The sequence below is a fragment of the Neolamprologus brichardi genome, chromosome 14 (genome assembly GCF_056152115.1).
Source record: "Neolamprologus brichardi isolate AB-2024 chromosome 14, ASM5615211v1, whole genome shotgun sequence".
NCBI lineage: Eukaryota > Metazoa > Chordata > Actinopteri > Cichliformes > Cichlidae > Neolamprologus > Neolamprologus brichardi.
In genome coordinates this window covers 2,898,357-2,907,402 of record NC_142117.1, presented here as the reverse complement: position 1 = coordinate 2,907,402, position 9,046 = coordinate 2,898,357, and positions in this window count along the sequence as shown.

The window sequence follows — 9,046 nt, the reverse complement described above, 5'->3', positions numbered from 1 at the left end:
TTCGCTGCCTCTGGCTTTAAGTTTTCAGGGATTTAGATGAACAGCTTTCAGTGTCCATCGTGGTTAAAAACTCGTTGGTCTCTTTATTTATTCAGTCTGTGTTGAAATACTTCTTCTTTGGCTCTCGGAGGAGGCGGACGCACTTTTTCTCCTCTCCCTTATCTTCTCTGCTTATGTCCTTGTCTAGTCTCGTGTTTTTTGTTGTATTTTCCCTGGAACACTCTCTCTAAAACCTAAAAGAGGAATTATGGATTGGATCAACTGGTCCCTAAATGCTATTGACACCCCTTTCTCAACGAGAAGTCTGGGCTTGGGTGAGCCTGAGTGCTGAAGATATCTACCTATTCTGAACCATGGTAACAGGGTTCTGGCTGATCGGAGTTGGCTTGGCCCTGACTTATCGAAGAATTAAGAAAGTGGAACCGGCTGTTCAAACCCCCACAAGGCTGCCCGCTGGGATTGGAACGATGGGAGAGGCGTGAGTTTCTCAAAATGGGCTCATTGAGTGCAGCACGGATAAGATCTTGGAGAGGCTACGGCTGCTGTGAATACTCAGAATAAGATCTCTGACTGCAGACTGGATACATCTCGGAAGGGCTAGCCCGGAATAACATCTCTGTGTGCAAATTGGATGACATCTCGGGGAGGCACACTGCCGTGAGTTCTCAGAAGTCGGCTCCTTGAGCACAAGAAATGACAACATCACAGAACGCAAGTATGGCGAAGCTCGCGGCTCTCCAACGGGACCAGTGTTGGACTGTAGAACTGCTTTGAAATTCATATGAGCTGTTCGCACTAAAGTAAAAAAAATAACATCACTTCATGTGGATACCCTCTCGGCGCCAGCTGCAAGGCCGGACCTGAACAAAACACCCTGATAACGACTGTTTAGTCTGTTCTTCCCATTCCATGCGAGGCCACCTGGGTTGGCTGGAAGACTGTTTACTTAGCCTGGCAGGGCGAAGGACACTGTCTCAGCTGAACTATGGACACGCACACACATACATATACACTGATAAGCACTCACTGACGCATCACCCTCCCTACCCCGGATCCAACGCCACCTCCAACGCTTACCTTCCCTCTGATGTGGACATCGGGTCAGTTGGAGGCGCAGTCGAAAGATTGCAGCGGTCCCAGATCAGATACACACTGGAACTCTTTCCCATGTTGCTGTCTGTGTTTATTGTGCTGTGGTGTGTTGATATCTGTGCATTCCTGTATTATCCTTTTGTGTTACACATTTCAATGTTTTTTTCCTCGCTACCTAGCCTGACCTGTCTCCCCAATGTGATGTTTGTATTGTATGTACGGTCGGCAAGGTCTGTCATCTCGGTTGTGGGCAAAAGACCTGCAACTGACAAATAAAGGCTATCTCATCTCATCATCAAATGAATAGTTTCTCAGGTGTATCAGTCAGCAGTATTATAGCGGTTGTACCACCATGAAATATTTTACAGTAGTTTAATTCCTTGCTTGCAGATTTAGTGATTTACTCGTAGTTACACCGGCCTGGATTACATCACATCTTTGGCCTGAGAACCGAGGAAAAATGACTCTTCCCATTGAACTTTGTGGTTTCCTTCCTCTTTGGAGCTAAAACAGGCCACAAATTGAGTCTTGCCTGCAGAAGACCAAACCTTAAAGGGGTATTAGTGACCACAGTGAAAACGTACATCAAGTATTTTAATATATTTAATATATTCCCACCACATTTTCTCTTTGAGCTGACTCAGAGTTGACTATTTATTTTATATGTTAGAACTGTTTGCACCAGCACCTTCAGGGGAAGATCATTTTCTTTTAACTGGCACATCAGCAGGTGTCCAGAACTGTCTTCTTCATCGTAAGCATCCTGTGTGACACTGAAAAACATTCAATGCATTGGTCATTATGCATCATCATCCAGGTAAGTAAATCCCACGAGGTCGATTTTGTCTATCTGGACGTCTTCAGTGGGAGAAACGTTTCGTCACTCATCCAAGTGGCTTCTTCAGTCTCAGCTGACTGCAGGTTTCCAACCTTATAACAGCACATTTGCACAACTGGTCCAGCCCACTGAATCAACAATGGGTTGTGAGGTCAGTTTATCATCATTAATATACAAATTGTCATGACCACTGATCAAAGACGATGAGTAGCATTCACAGAGAGTTGGGGAATCACAGCATTGTAGGATGGTGACAGATGGACCCTCGGGTACATCTTCCTCGTTTCAGAGATGGTCTTTCCCTTTTCACGTAAATGGCCTCCTTGATTCCTCACTCAAACCAGCGTTCCTCCCTGTCCAGGATTTGCATATTAATGATCAAGGAACTGACCTCACAGCCTATTGTTCATTCAACATGCCACATTCACCCAAGCACTTTCTTCTATGATTTTAAGTGCTTACTAACATTTGCAGACATTGATACTCTGATGGATGTGTTATGGCCCGTCTAGGCGCGGCCAGACCACAACATAAAGGGTGATCCATCCCCGTCCAACCCCAAGCAGCACGTCACACACTTAATATTTTGTGACAGTGATTTATTTACAATAAGTGCAGTTAAACCAAGGAAGGGAGCATATCGTAACGTCAGGGTGAACCCAAGGCCAAAACAACAAACAAAAGGTAACCTATCTCAGGAATAAACAACTTACCTACCCAAAAAGAACTAAACCAAACGACAATCACTTTCCTCCTTGCCTAACGAAAACAGGAGAAAACTGATCAAACAAAAAGGCGGTCCACCCCTATATGCTCTTACATCGAGTAACATATCAACACAGTGACACAGTGAATGGTCTGCCGGTTGGGTTGGGCTGGGCTGAGGATGAATCACCCTTTATGTTGTGGTCTGGCCGCGCCTAGACGGGCCATAACATAATTGGGGGCTCGCAAGCGAGAATCATACGCCTAGACCAAGATGTATCCCAGAGCAACTTAGGGTTGGTATCTTCCCCAAGGATATTTGGCATGCAGACCAAGAGAGCCAGGGATCACTGATGTCAGACAAGAAACTATTCTCTGGATCTGTGTCTTTTTCAAAGCCCAGTACATTATGGTCTGTTTATTGAAATGATCCCATTTAACATATACATATATTGTTATTGTTGCCAGAGGTGGATGACGTTCTTTCAGACGGTGCCCTGTGATTGTTGTGGTCACGTCAGTTCAGTATTCATCATTCCAGCAGTAGCAGTTTTAGATACGGGCGACACGGGCGGTTGCCCGGGGCGGCATCGTGGTGGGGGGCGGCATCACGGATATCGGCAAAAAAAAAAAATTGCTCGTACTCATGCTGCCCCGACGTCAGCCAGCGCATACTGGGAATGGCATAGGCACCAATCGGTTTTCTATCGCCCATTTGCTGGGAGTAAGGGCGCCCTCCGTTTGCGAGGTGCGCCTGCTGCTTGCGGCACAGGGAGGAGAGGGCGGGGCAGCGGGGGATTCTCTGGCTGGTTTGAGCAGCATCTAATAACCAACTCGCAAAATAAAACAAAATAAAAACAAAACAACAAACACGAAAACACCAGACATCATGATACAGACTCATAATTTGAAATTCGAAATTCTATACAAGAAAAGTGAGCGCGAGAGCCCTCGGTGCGCCTGCTCGCTGCTGAAGTCAAAGTAAACTTTATTGTCATCTCCGCTACATACAGTCCAGTATATAGAGACGAGACGACGAGGCTCCAGTGCAAGTAAACAAACAATAAATATAAGAAGAGTAAGAAAATAAATCTACACTTTAGGACTCGGGGTAAAGGATCAATAACAATTTATAATTTACAGTTTGATGATTTAATCCAGGGGCGATTCTAGGATCAGAGCTTTGGGAGTGCTGAGCACCCAGAGAGCTGCCCATCCAGGCAAGGTAAACTTTACTCATCACAATGAGACTTCTTCCCCCTCTCTGTCAGTCCCTGCATCCCTAAATGTCTCCAGTTGTCCCGAGTTCTCTCTGACTGCCTCCTTGGTGCATTTAAACCCCTGTTCCTCCCTGTCCTCATCATCTGTTGTCTTCATCTCCATTATCAGTCATCATAATTTTACCCTCTCTGTGCAAGTCTGCAAATTTCTTTATTAAATCATAAGTTTCTTAAATTCATCAAGTCTCTCTGTGCCTGGGTCACAAAACATGACATCACTGTTTTGTACATTTTAACACAATTTAATCCCACATTTTTGAAAGAAAAGCAAAACACTTTTTTGAAAAGTCTGTAACAAAACTATCAAATCTGATCAAGGTTATTAAAATGCTGCCAAAGAAGAATGGATTGGAATTAAAAAAAAAATACATATCCTAACCTTAATTACTGGGGAAAATGATGAATGATGCTCATAGTGAGTAAAAAGTAAACTGTGTGCATTTTTTGGACAGAGATTCACTTCTAAAGTGTATGTATAATACAATACAGATACATAAAAAATACACTCCAAAAATAGAAGAGTCCTTGAAATATACAAAATATCATTAGAAAATGGAGACACTTGGCCTTTGGTACAATGTATACAATGTATGAAAAGATCTTTACTGCAGATACTACTATGGCTCTGCAGATTTTTTCTTTTCTTTTAACCTATGTCGCCTCACCTTGAGGTTGGTAAATCTGTCAATCACATTTTGGTGGTCAAGTCTCTCACGCATCTCTTTCTCAACTGACATCACAGCCAGGTGCTGGAGTCTGCTTTGACCCATGGTCCTTCTCAGCCAGGTATGGAGCTGACTCAAGACACTAAAAGACCTTTCACAGCTACAGCTGCTAACTGGGTTTGTTAGGGCAACCTGAATAACAGTTTTCAGTGTGGTGAAGATCTGATTATCCAGAAGATTGTACAATGTTAACATATCTGGAATGGCACCAGCCTCACTCTTGAGCTTTATAAAGTCTTTGGCAACCGTGACTTCCTCTGACTGAAGCTCAATATGGTAATGCAGCGCCAGGGCTGACAACCCAGTTTGTTTTGCAGATTCTGTATAGCAGCTTTAATATAGGCAAGGCAAGTTTATTTGTATAGCACAATTCAACAACAAGGTGATTCAAAGTGCTTTACAGAGACATTAGAAACAAAAACAAATAAAAAGCATGATTTAAAATTGATTAAAACAAGCAAACTAACTAACTAATTAACAAACAAACAAACAAACAAAACAGTATATAGAATCAAAACATAAAATCAGAACAGTAGATAAAATCAGTAGTTAAAATGTAAGTTTTGAGTGCGGATTTGGTGCTTTATTCAAATGCAGCTGAGAACAGGTGAGTCTTCAACCTGGATTTAAATAAACTGAGTGTTTCAGCTGATCTGAGGCTTTCTGGGAGTTTGTTCCAGATATAAGGAGCATAAAAGCTGAATGCAGCTTCTCTGTGTCTGGTTCTGACTCTGGGAACTGATAAAAGACCGGATCCAGATGACCTGAGGGATCTGGAAGGTTCATACTGGGTCAGGAGGTCACTGATGTATTTTGGTCCTAAACCATTCAGAGCTTTATAGACCAGCATCAGAACTTTAAAGTCTATCCTCTGACGGACAGGCAGCCAGTGTAAAGACCTCAGAGCTGGACTATAGGGAGAACACAACTTCCAGATTGTATGAGTTGTTTGTCTTTCTTTTTCTTTGCCAGTTTAACAGTTCCTGTTTTGCCTGTTAGTACTCCCTGTCTGTTTTCTTACCTGGTACTTCCTGATCTTGTACTTTGACCTCATGTTCCCCTCTTTCCTCTCTCCCTCTTTGGACTGACAATCTGTACACACACACACACACACACACACATACACACACACACACAACAGGAGTTATAAGGTTAATGGGCATCCAGTCAGTTAGCTAGTTAGTACCTTGGGTTCAATATCGGCACATATGACAAAATAACCAGTTTCTCTCATTACATTTCAAACAGGACAGTGGTAACAACAGCAGGCTACAGACAATGTTAAGTTTTACATTTTAAATAGGCTGTATACATTTCAATGAGATCAACAGGGCAGTCAAATATCGCTAATTTTACTACGGAGCAAACATCGTCGGAAAACACGTTTTCAACTAGGGCTGCCACAAACGATTATTTTGATAGTCGACTAGTCACTGATTAATTTTGCGATTAGTCGACTAATCAGATCATCATCCATTGGACGTAAAACGTACAGCTTATTGCACCAGCAGCATCTGCTCTTATATAACTATCATTAGCTTACAGCTTGAAGTGTTTAAGGTCTGTGCTAACTAAAAATAAAGACAAGATGATAGTTTATTAAATTTTAATGAAATTTGCAGATTGTTTCGGTGAAGTTTAATAAACTCCTTGCTATCTAAAATATAACAGGACACCGGAGTAAATTCTCGAGCATCTCACACTTCTGATAATCAGCTGTCTGCTTGACGTTTATTCAGCTGTGTAAAAACTATAACTTTAATCTCAGCCAAACCGATTTACTCAGGAACAAATAAAACACTAAAAAAAGGTGGTCTCAGCCACCATCGCTCTGGCAGCAACAGCGCTAGAGCGAGTAGGAGAGAGCCGGGCTGGAACAAACCATTTTGGGAGGGGGGATATCTATACTTTTGTTGTTTAAATGTTCCATCTCAATTAAGTACTGTATGCTTTTTATACTTTTAGTAGTGTGTCCCACAAACAGCAAATATTTTCAAAAAAAGTAAGACGTCTTTGGGGGTGCTTTGATTCATTTTGGGGGTGCTGAAGCACCTCCAAAACTGGGCTAAAATCGCCCCTGATTTAATGTCTCACACACAGCCCTTCGAAAGGGGAGGGGGGCTGGCTGCTTCCAAATAGAGCACATTTCGTTCATAATGATGTAAATCCAAGCCCATTATATATTCATGATTTGAATCCTGGGTTGTGTGAAATCTCAGAAATAAACTAGACAAAGCAAATCTGTGAACTAAGGTGTAGGTGTGTTAGGTCATGTTGTGGTGATCCTCGAGTTGGGGGATTTGTGTTCATACTGGAGTGCAAAATTAAAACCAAGATGGACAAGAAAAGTTCAAAGCCATCAGGTCCTCAGTTTAGAAAAAAGAGAAAAGAAGAGGAGGAGAAACGAGCAAAAGATGCAGGTAATCAGATGTGTGATTGGATAATAGCAGGTCATCCTGAAACAATCAGAATCAGAATCAGAATACTTTATTAATCTCTAAGGAAATGATGTGTGTTACAGTTGCTCCAAGAAGAAATGGTAAAAATAGTAACAGTAACAGACTAAACTCCAAACAATACATTATGTTACAGATTTTAATATTAATGAGTCATTGTTGATTGTTGATTTGTCCTGTTCTCATTGTATGAGGAATTATGATGGCTGTTTGGTAGCTGTTTGCATACAATGCATACTCTCTCAGTATGGTTCCGACAACAGTTTCATGTTAATGTATAATCCTAAATATGTTTTATGTGTGTGTGGGGGGGGGGGGGGGGGGCGCCAGAGGGAGTGTTCGCCCGGGGCGCCAAATGGGCTAGGACCGCCACTGCATTCCAGTATACGATGGACAACATTGTCCAGTTCCTCCATGCGGCTGATGGATCCATTGAGTTTAATGAATACTTCACAGTTTGTGGTTCAACTGTGTTGAATTTTCCCTGTTTCCTGTCCCCAAATATCATTCTTATGTATTTGTAGCAAAAATGTACGTAACTTTGTGTTTGTGTGTGTTTGAGTTCAGAGATCTGATTAGTATCGAGGAGTTCGTCAATATCATCTGCATCACGTTGGCCGTGCTCGGCATTATTTACTGTTAGCACTAACTGGCTTAAGGGTAGATCGCAGAGAAGAGGGCAGCAGTGTGTCAGAGCTCAGCCACAGATTGTTTGCTTTCCAGCTGCTCTCAGGTGAAAGAGAAACTCGCCACGCTTGCATCACACAACTAGTTCAACCACCAGTGCAACGAGCTAACTAGGTAGCTCCTCCAGCTTCAGGAAATCACATCAACATCTTTTGAGGAAGACGTTCATCTCTGTCTGCTGAGCTTCATCCTTTCTGTTAAAAATGTGATGTTCTGTGTGAGTATTCAACATCATCCTACTGGTGGTGATTACATGTCAGTCTTTTGCCATGAATGACCTGTTAATCCGAGTTACTGAAGGAAAGGCTCACCACACACACACACACACACACACGCACACACACACGCACACACACACACACACACACGCACACACACACAGAAATAAACAATAAAAGCTGAGTTTTTTTAGTCAGTCCAAAGAAACTACAGCCCAGACTAAGATGTGATCGTCCTGCATGATTCATGACATAATTAGTGTTGAATGAATGTTCTCGTGTTATGAGATATAGACGCACTGCTGCTTTTTCATGATTAATATTCATTCATTTACCATGAACAGTGAACATGAAACAGTTTTTGAAGCCATACGACACCTCAACCACAACACTTAAACACACACAACACACTCAGAAGCTGCAGCTTCACAAGTACTCTGTTTAATCTGCACTGGTCACTTCACTTTATTGATATTTATATTTATATTTAAAAGTGCAATACTGTAATTTTCTGCTGCTCATTCTTGTGCAATATCCCATCTGCCCTCCCGTCATATTTCTTCTCAAGATTTTCTTATTGAATCACTAGTGTACATATATTTATATTTATAGATACATATATATTTAGTCATCTTTTCTCTTTTACCACGTCTCTCTAATATTTTGCTCCTTACTATTTTTATATTTTATTATATTTTATTATATTTTCTCCTACTGTATCATGCTGCTGAGTGACTGCTGCTCGTCAAACACATTTCATTGCAATGTTGACCCTGTGCTAACTTGCATATGACAAATAAAACTGAAAACTGAAACTGATGAAGTGTTTCTGTGATGTGTGTGTGTTGTAACTTTATTTCGTGGATCCCTTGTGTTTGAGCTTCACGTTCCTGTAGAAAAACCAGCAGCTTCTCCACAGCGTCTCAAACACTGAGAGAAGCTCAGTGACGCTCCGAGCAGCAGTTCAGCTGCAAGCCGTTGATCTGGAGCTGTCCTTGGTGCTGAACACCTCAATCCAATTACCCCACCCCCAACCCCACCCCCC